Source organism: Wyeomyia smithii, chromosome 1, assembly GCF_029784165.1.
Source record: "Wyeomyia smithii strain HCP4-BCI-WySm-NY-G18 chromosome 1, ASM2978416v1, whole genome shotgun sequence".
Classification (NCBI taxonomy): domain Eukaryota; kingdom Metazoa; phylum Arthropoda; class Insecta; order Diptera; family Culicidae; genus Wyeomyia; species Wyeomyia smithii.
Window position 1 is genome coordinate 150,005,745 of NC_073694.1, and position 10,348 is coordinate 150,016,092.

General features: G+C 38.1%; 1 long non-coding RNA gene across 1 annotated transcript; it reads right to left on the minus strand.

Moving 5' to 3' along the window:
• Window positions 1-1,265: 1,265 nt before the first annotated feature.
• LOC129718830 (uncharacterized) lies at window positions 1,266-1,830 on the minus strand. Its single transcript, XR_008727056.1, has 2 exons — window positions 1,709-1,830; window positions 1,266-1,649 (listed from the first exon to the last, which is right to left on the minus strand). It is a non-coding gene; the product is annotated as an uncharacterized LOC129718830 (long non-coding RNA).
• Between the last annotated feature and the right edge of the window lie 8,518 nt (window positions 1,831-10,348).

Genomic DNA, 10,348 nt, shown 5'->3' on the forward strand with positions numbered 1-10,348 from the left:
CTAAAGCGAAAACCAATGTGGTTTGATAATCCTGCCTTCTACGCTGCGCTGTATGTGGATCCTAGGTTAAACGAATTTGAGCCGCCTATCCTAACGCTAGATCAAAAAGTGGAAGCTGTCGTAAGTACCCTTCAAAAACATTTGGTGGAGTGGTATTTAATCAGGCAAGGTTGAAAAGTCTACAAAGAGGTTGCTCATTATCACACTAAAAAGCGAACTTTTTGGAAAAACTGCATTCAGTTATTCATATTTCACTTGTTTGAAAAACACTCTTACATAAGCGTTCCTCTCCATGTTTCCATTTTGCATGTTTTAACCAAGTGAGATTATAAACAGATTCTGAAGGATAATTTAAGAGATTAAGTTCACTTGTTCGAAAATATCGTTCGTTTCAGGAACATCTTTTGGCAACATGGAAGGCAATCCAAGATGTGAAGGGAAAACAAAGAGCGCCAGATCCATCAGAACCATCAACTTCGAAAAACGTACCTTTTCAACGTGTCCAAAAACTTCTAGCGTCCTGCAAACAATGCAAGCCTGCTGGTATACACGGTATTGAGAAACAAGTTAGACGCCTTTCGTTCGAAGAATCGCTGTCTTTAGATTGTGATGTGATTGGATGGTGGGAAGGACAAAGCCATAAGAATCCGGATCTTGCCGAGCTCGCTCTAACTGTTCTACAACTGCCGTGTACCCAGGTGTCTGTCGAGCGTAACTTCAATGGTTTGGGTCAAATTCTTTCCAAGTTCCGGACAACGTTGGAATCAACACCATTGCAGCAGATACCGTTCTTCAAGGCCAATAATACCATAGTTGAGAATACTTACTTCGATTTTAAGTGAATAGCATACTTTATAACATTAAGAATTTGTTTTTCTTGTTTTTTTTCTGTTATTCCTGTTGTAATATAAATGAACATTTGATAAAGTTCTGTATTGAATATTCTCCATTGAATATCAATAGAAAAGACAAGGTTTCAAAGATCGCAATGTCGTAAATGTTACTTAACTTGAACAGAGAAAGTATGGTAGATTGTAATGCAATAATTGAATCTGTCCACGGCACCTGTATATTCAATGCTAACCAAACATCATAAGTGGTAATGCTCTTCGGCAGGGGATCTATGCCATTAGCACGAAGCATTTTTAGACCACTGACGCTGGCGCGTTACAGGACAGTATTTCGATTCGATTATTCGTCACAGTTGACCTCCATGAATTTCTCTGCGAAGAACAACGATCTTGGCCAAGTATTAAACAGTGCTATATGAATGGAGCCCTCCGGAAGTAGTTGATTATATTTTAGACATTCCAAGTCATATTTTTCTGTTCATTTCCAGTGTAAAGCTATTTGCATTTTTTGCAACAGACAAGTGTCGCATGCTTTTGTTGAGCTTCTATCTTGATTTCCTTAAAATATTTGTATCAGAATAATTTGCAAAGACAAAGCCTAATTGAATAAGATATTTGACCAATATTAGGATGTAGGTGTAGGTTACTCCCTGCTTATAGTATTCTTCTCAACTTTTTTTCAGTAAAGGATAGATGGTACTAATCTGGTTTGTAGAGGTCCGAAATTCTTTTTTCTGGTTTGTAGAGGTCCGAAATTCTTTTTTCTGGTTTGTAGAGGTCCGAAAGTTTACTGAATTCCTGGAACGAAAAACGCTACCTTGAGTGAAGTTTCGTAGCATATACCTACAGTACCGCACGAAGTTCTGGTTTAGTTTCTGTAAGCTTCCACAAAAAAACTGCATTTTCTAATTTTCGTATCACATCCTAGGTACTGATGAAAATATTTGACAGAAATTTTATTTCGTAGCAAAATCAAAGGCTACTGCGTTTTTATTAAAAAAAATCTGTCGTTCTACATTGCATTTACCTACTTACAACCAATGAAGGTGGTGGTTTACACGTGCACGTAAATGATTGTGCGCACCAAGAATAAATGCAGGCAATGTATAAAGAAACCTATTTATTAAGTCGAATCCTTACTTTGATGACGTAGTTGCTTGTTAACCGTTGGAGTAAAGCAGAGACATAACTGCTTACGTAGAGTGATGAGTGATACGCTACTTCACCGTAACCAGTTCCGTATCCGGCCAGATATTATGTTTTTGGGACGTACCGGTATTCATATACAAGCGCTACATGCATCTCCTACTGATACTGTTCATGTACGAGTTATATTGCGGCTATCTCCGGGGACGAATCAATTTTATTTTTTTTTTCCTCATCTATAAGACGAATCAATTTTAGATTTGCAGCAAAACCCATTGGGCGGCATCGAAAATTAATTTCAAAATTACTTCAGTAGAAGCCAAATCAATTGAATGTTGAGCAAAACCCAAAAATGATGCAGATACTGGAGAAGAGATTTTTAAAGCAAGAATGGTCAGATCTCACTATGGGTGAAGTCCCAAGTTTCGATATTTGAATGCTTTTAGTCTGACAAATACAATTCGATAACCATTGCCCTAACCAACGCACAAAGCGAGGCACAATGTGTAGTGTCGCTCAGTTTGGCAAATTCACATAGTGTACTCTGTCGTATTTTTCTGGTGCGAGTAAAATGCGAAAGAGCGAACGGGAAGAAGAGAATACAAAAATAATATCGGGAGCAGCACACACTGTTTGATGGTTATTGTGTTGTGTCAGTGCGTCTTGAACTGTCCCACAGATCAGACGTGTTTTCGGTTGCTTGTGGACTGGTCTTTGACTGCCTATAGCTTCAAAGTTTGTGTTTTGTCAGTGTGTCTTTTAAAGACTACCTGAAAGTTATTTCCCATCAGTCTTTCTCAAGACTACCTACTTTTGAGTTTAACATTTGTTTTAACTTTTTTCGTATCACCTGAAATGGCAGGACGGAAAAAGCAACCTCGCATCGCTGCGGGGAGGAAAAGAGAGGCATCTCTTTCTGACACTTCGAGTGTCTGTAGTGACAATCCTTTTGATATTTTGCCTGAGCAAGAAGCTGGTGAAATGGAAGTTATGAGTAATGAAACTATACAAAAGGTCAATTCTTTAAAAAAGGAAAAAGTTCCACCTATTGTGGTATTTATTTCTTCTGAATTCAATATTTTCAAAAAAGGAACTTTCAACGTTTGTTTCTGACGTTAAAGTTACCTATCAAATTGGTCGTAGAGGCGAATGCCGCTTATTAGCCGACTCTATAAAGAGTCGTGATCGTCTTATTCAGTATTTAACTGAAAAGATGTATAAATTTTTTACATATGACACGAAGAGCGCCAAGCCGTTCAAGGTCGTATTGAAAGGTCTCACCAACGATCAAACCGTTGATGAGATCAAACTTACTTTACCAGAATTACTTGGCATAGCCCTTACCCAACTAATTCTAATGAAACAAAAATCACGAGGCGATAACAGTCAGAGAACTGGAATTTCCCTTGTTAATTATTTAATTCATTTTAACCGCAATGAGGTTAACAACTTAAATTTTTTTGAAAAAGCACATGCTTTGTATAATGTGCGTGTAAAGTGGGAAATTCATAGGAAGTATGGCGGAGGTGAAAAGCATATCACCCAATGCCGTACTTGCCAACGTTATGGCCATGGTTCCAAATTCTGTAACATGGACCAAAAATGTCTTAATTGTGGAGACTCTTCTCACAAAAAGGACAAATGTCCTGTGAAAGAGAGTAAAAATTTTCGCTGTGCGAATTGTAACGGCAACCATATGTCAAATTTTTATCAATGCCCAGTCCGTTTAGCAATTGTTAAGGCAAGGCAAGGTAAACAAAATTCAATTTCTCAATTAAAACCAACTTCAAAACAAAATTCTCCAAGCGTACCAGTGACGCATAGATTACCTACTCCTTTGCATACCCGTTTAACTTGTGCACAGGTTACAGGTAGTTCGAACATTATACCGCCTAGTGTTGGTAGTTCGAAAATGACCGTTAATGTGGGTAAGCAAAGCACGCTAGAAATTAATTGTACACCTATCACTACAGCTATTATTGCTGCCGAAAATATTTTTTCTAATGTGAACTGCCTGGGGCCTATTACGGCAGGTAAACTTTCTTTTTTGCAACAGGCAATGTTCGATCTTATGAACGCCATGTTGCAGGCAAAATCAATGTTTGAAGCCATTCAAATAGGCACAAATTTTACTATTAAAATTGTTTCACATTTAAAATTTAGCAATGATTTCAAATAAAACAATTAAAATATTAAATTGGAACGCTCGCTCATTGAAGGCCAATGAGAATGAGCTTTTTAATTTTTTAATAATAAATAATGTGCATATTGCAATTATTACTGAAACATTTTTGAAACCTAACATTAAATTAAAATATGATCCCAATTACGTGGTTCATAGATATGATAGGGTTCAGGGTTCCGGCGGTGGAGTTGCAATTGTTATTCATCGCCGAATCAAACATCGTGCTCTTCCCCATCTTGAGACGAAAGTTATTGAAACTTTGGGAATTGAAGTTCAAACTGAACTTGGGATTTTATTTATTGCCGCAGCATATTTACTATTTCAATGCACACGGGAGCACAAAAATTATTTTAAAGGTGATTTACAACAACTCACCAGAAATCGTTCGAAATTTTTTATAATCGGCGATTTTAACGCTAAACATCGTTCATGGAATAATTCTCAAAGTAATTCCAATGGCAAAATTTTCTTCAATGATTGTTCTTCAGGATACTATTCTATTTTGTCTCCGAATAGTCCTACATGCTTTTCTTCTGTAAGAAACCCTTCAACAATTGATTTGGTGCTTACAGATCAAAGTCATGTATGTAGTGATTTGATCACACATGCTGACTTTGATTCTGACCATCTTGCAATAACTTTTTCTTTATCACATGAATCAGTTTTAAACCCTATGAGCTCTGTTTTTAATTATAACAAGGCTAATTGGGAAAGATACACAACTCATATTGAGAGAAATTTCAATAATGAGCTTGATTTGCAAAACGAAGTGAATATTGATTCCGCTTTGGAAGCATTAAAATGCGCAATTGTTGATGCCAGGAATTATTCTGTTCCAAAGGCTCAAGTGAAATTTGATTCACCAATAATTGACGAAAATCTTCAACTTCTAATTCGTTTGAAAAATGTCCGCAGACGTAAATATCAACATTCTCGTGACCCTGTTTTTAAAACTATTTATAAAGATTTACAGAAAGAGATTAAACATAGATTTACTCTTCTGAGAAATCAAAATTTTGAGACTAAAGTTGAAAAATTGAAACCATATTCAAAACCTTTTTGGAAGCTGTCGAAGATTCTTAAGAAACCATCAAAGCCTATTCCAGTTTTAAAAGATGGTGAACGTTTTCTTGTATTCAATGAACAAAAAGCTCAAAGACTTGCTCAGCAGTTTGAGAGTGTTCATAACTCAAATTTGAATTTTGTGAGTCCAATTGAAAATGAAGTCACACGTCAATTTGATTTAATTTCTTCCCAGAATTTTTTACCTGCAGAAATAATTGAAACTAACTTGAATGAGATTAAATTAATTATTAAAAAATTCAAAAATATGGAAGCACCTGGTGACGATGGAATCTTTAATATACTAATCAAACATCTCCCTGAGAGCACAATGGAATTTTTAGTGAAAATTTTCAATTGCTGCTTCAAAATTGCATATTTTCCCAAATTATGGAAGAATGCAAAAATTACTCCAATTTTAAAACCGGATAAGAACCCAGCTGAAGTTTCAGGTTATCGACCAATCAGTTTGCTTTCTTCAATAAGTAAACTGTTTGAGAGAATTATTCTTAACAGAATGATGTCACACATCAACGAAAACTCAATTTTTGCAGATGAACAGTTTGGATTTCGCCATGGGCATTCCACTACTCATCGATTGCTCAGAGTTACTAATATGATACGAGGTAACAAATCTGAAGGTTATTCCACTGGAGCTGCTCTTTTAGACATAGAAAAAGCATTCGACAGTGTTTGACATAAAGGTTTGATTGCGAAATTGCAAACTTTTAATTTTCCAATTTTCCTAATCAAAACTTTGAAAAATTATCTTACTGATCGAAATCTGCAGGTTGTCTATCAGAATTCAAAATCTGATAGATTTCCTGTCAGAGCAGGTGTACCTCAAGGTTCAGTCTTGGGTCCAGTCCTGTACAACATATTCACTTCAGATCTTCCTGATTTGCCTCCAGGATGCACAAAGTCATTGTTCTGCGATGACACAAGCATTTCCGTAAAAGGAAAAAGTCTTCGTGTCATATGCAGTCGATTGCAGAGAAGTTTAGATATTTTTTCTTCCTACTTGCAAAAGTGGAAAATCTCTCCCAATGCTTCTAAAACTCAAATGATAATTTTTCGGCATAAGCCTAGGGCTTCTTTCCTCAAGCCAAACAATAATCACGTTGTCAAGATGAATGGGGTTATTTTAAGTTGGTCTGACAAGGGTAAGAACTTGGACCAATTTACGATAAAAAACTTATTTTCAAAGAGCACATTGAGAGTATACAAGCCAAGTGCATCAAATATACAAGATGTTCATATCCTCTCATTAACAGGAATTCTAAACTTTGTTTAAAGAACAAACTTTTGATTTACGAACAAATTTTTAGACCAGCAATGCTTTATGCTGTACCGATCTGGTCAAGTTGCTGTTCAACAAGGAAGAAAACGCTCCAAAGGATTCAGAATAAAATTCTGAAAATGATTTTGAAGCGTCCTCCTTGGTTTAGTACACTCGAATTACATAGACTTACTGGTGTTGAACCATTAGAAGCTATGTCAAATAAAATTATTAACAATTTTCGACAAAAATCGTTGCAATCCTCAATTGCTACGATAAGCTCTCTTTATAGCCAATAAGTTAGCAATTAAGTTAGTTGTAAGTTTATTTCCCCTTTTCTGACAAGTAGGTTTAAATCCCTACGAATGATAAGTCCTAATTGCGAAAGCAAACAAATCCTAACAAATAAAATTACAAATTTCTAACAGTGTTGAAAAGTCACCATTTGTGACTGGACACACATACTCATTATTTACTAATATTCATCATAAATACTTAAGCTACTAACAAATCCCCCCCTTAAAAAAAAAAATATTGTGTTGTGTGCAAACTTGTGTGGATCTGTCTGCACTGAGGTGAATTCCAGTCCTGTTTCTGATACACGACTGCTCCGGGCAATATGCCACACCGCTATTCGGGTTGATATGATCATTGGCTTAGCGTTCACTTCTGAGACTTCAAGCGCTGTTTCACTTCGTGTGCTGAGCTGAGGCATATGAAGCTATTGCACGGGGCATTTTATACTGCATTTGGGGCGTTTTGCCCCGGTAGATTGGAAAGCTTGCGATTTAATCATATTTTTTAATAAAATTATGGTGTTTTTGTGTAACAGTTTTTTTCAAAACAAAATGATATGGAAGCACATGTTTCTGCACAAATTTCTGCACATGTCGCGAACTAATCAACTAAATGGAACCATATTTGGCAGGTGAATGTTTTTAGTGGTGACAAATATGTTCCATAATCGACCTCAGGCAACATTTTGGATTGTAAAATGGCAACTTCCGGTTTCTGGAAAACAGCCAAAAATGGCCGATTTCCACCCAATATAATGATATTCGGATAAAGAATGATACACAGGAGCTAAATTCGACCACAGATACCATTTTGAATTCTAAGATGGCGACTTCCGGTTTCTGGAAAACAGCCAAAAATGGACGATTTCCACCCAATATAATAATATCCGGATGAAAAGAGATACACAGGAGCTAAATTCGACCACAGATCATTTTGAATTCTAAGATGGCGACTTGGAAAAACAGCGGCAAACGACCAAATACCACCCAATATGGGTATTTTCGGAATCGTAATGATGCACTGGAGCCACAAATCGACTTTAGACACCATTATGAATTGAAGGATGGCAACTTGTGGTTTCTGGAAAACAGCCAAAAATGGCCGATTTCCATCTAACATGCGTATCTGCGGATCTAGAATGATACACAGCAGCTGAAATTAACCATAGACCCCATTTTGGATTCTAGGTTGGTGACTTCCGGTTCCTGGGAAACAGCGGAAAATGATCGAATTACACCCAATATGGATGTTTCTTCAACCAGAATGACGCTCAGAGGCCAGAAATTATCTTAAACACCATTTTGAAATCCAAGATGGTGACTTCCGGTTTGTTGAAAACAGCCTAAAATAACCAAAAACCATCCAATATGAGTATGTTTGGAACCAGAAAGATGCAATGAGCTAACAATTGACCTCAGGAACCATTTTGAATCGCTAAATGGCAACTTATAGGTAGCAGTCGAAAATGATCAAATAATACTCAACATGGATATTTCCGTAATCGAGATGATGCATAGAAACCAAACATTGACCCTGGACACCATTTTGAATTTAAAGACGACCACTGTTAGTTTCTGGAAAACAACCAAAATAACTAAATATGAGTATTTCCGGTGTCATACTGATGCCAGAAAAATTGCTGAAAATGACCGAATACCCCCCAATATGACTACATTCAGAATTGAAGCGATGTACAGAAGCCAAAAGTCGAGGATGTTGTCATTTCGATAAAACCAATCATTTCAAACGATTTTTTTTTCTTCACATAACATTTATTTGACACGGCACAAATACAATTTAATGTTTAACGGCGCCAATTATATCTGATGACTTAAAAACTAAAGCAAATTTTTTATCCTCGCTGCCGACTACGAGCTGAAATTAAGTCTAACTTAAAACTAGCATGGATTTTCCAATCAGTGTTTTGTTGTTCAATGGTCGTCTGATAATCGTCGAATGGCATGTATGGATTCGTTCTGCTGAGCCACGATGTCGTGAGTTGGGACAGAGGCTCGTAGTCCTTGGGTCCTGGTTCTATTGTGCGGGGTCTGGTTGCTGGTTTTGTGCTCAAGGTTCAAACGTGTTCTTGTCGTTTTGTTGGGTGTAGACGGAGGGGAACGGGACTAGACTAGGGCATGGATGGATTTCAGGAAAACATATATAAGGGTCATGTAGGGTAGGTCAAGGCTCGCCAAGACATCACGAACAGGAACAGCTGGCCGTCTACCTCCGGCCTGAAGGGAAGCTACAAGTTTAGACCTGGCGTCACGGTGAACAAGGCATGACCAAACAACGTGCTCTATGTCGTGATAACCTTCACCACAGGCACAGATACCGCATTCTTCGAGCCCAATACGACGGAGATGCGCGTCAAATCTATAGTGGTTGGACATAAGCCGAGACATCACGCAAATGAAATCTCGACCTACATCCAACCCCTTGAACCACGGGTTTGTCGATACCTTGGGAATTATGGAATGTAACCACCTTCCCAGTTCCCCCTTGGTCCAAGAATTTTGCCAACTGATGATCGTATTCTGACGTACAAATGCGAAAAATTCATTGAAGGCAATTGGTCGTTCATAAATATCGCCGTTAGTTGCACCCACCTTAGCCAAAGAGTCCGCTTTCTCATTGCCCGGTATCGAGCAGTGAGAAAGGACCCACGCTAAGGTAATCTGAGTAGATTTTTCGGAAAAGGAACTCAAATGTTCCCGTATTTTCCCCAGGAAATACGGGGAGTGCTTAACATCTTTCATCGATCGGAGAGCCTCAATAGAACTGAGACTGTCCGTAAAGATGAAATAATGGTCCGTGGGCATTTTTTCGATAATCCCTAGGGTGTACTGAATTGCAGCTAATTCTGCGACGTAAACAGAAGCAGGATTATCGAGCTTATAGGAGACGGCTAAATGATTATTGAAGATACCGAAGCCAGTGGACCCATCAAGAAGTGATCCGTCAGTGTAGAACATATTGTCGCAGTTGATGTTTCGATATTTATTGGAAAAAATTTTAGGGATCTGCTGCAATGTTTTGCTCAGGAACAGAGTCCGGACATACTTTCCTGGCAAAATCAAATATCCACCGACTTGAAGACTCCTCGCTTTCATTGACCGTTACGCGATTCCGCATTCTTCGGGCTGTGTTCCGAAGAGTGCTCATCGATGTCTCCCTCGACGTCTCGTTCACGAACCGACGCCAATATCCGCGTTTCTTTGCTTTAGCCAAGCTTTGAAGCTTGGTATCAAGCTCCGAATACCGTATATAGTCGCCAGGTATACCTTTCTTCTGATAGGCCAAAAACGCGTCGGATCTTTGCGTGTAGACATCGGAGCACTCTTGGTCCCATCACGGAGTGGGAGGCCGTTCTTTTATCGTTACGCCGGGATATTTCTTCGTTTGGGCTTGCAACGCGGCGTCGAGAATCAAGCCCGCGAGGAGGTTGTATTCTTCAAGTGGTGGATGATGTTGAATCGACTCGACCGCTTTTGAAACCTTTTTCTCGTATAACTTCCAATCAACATT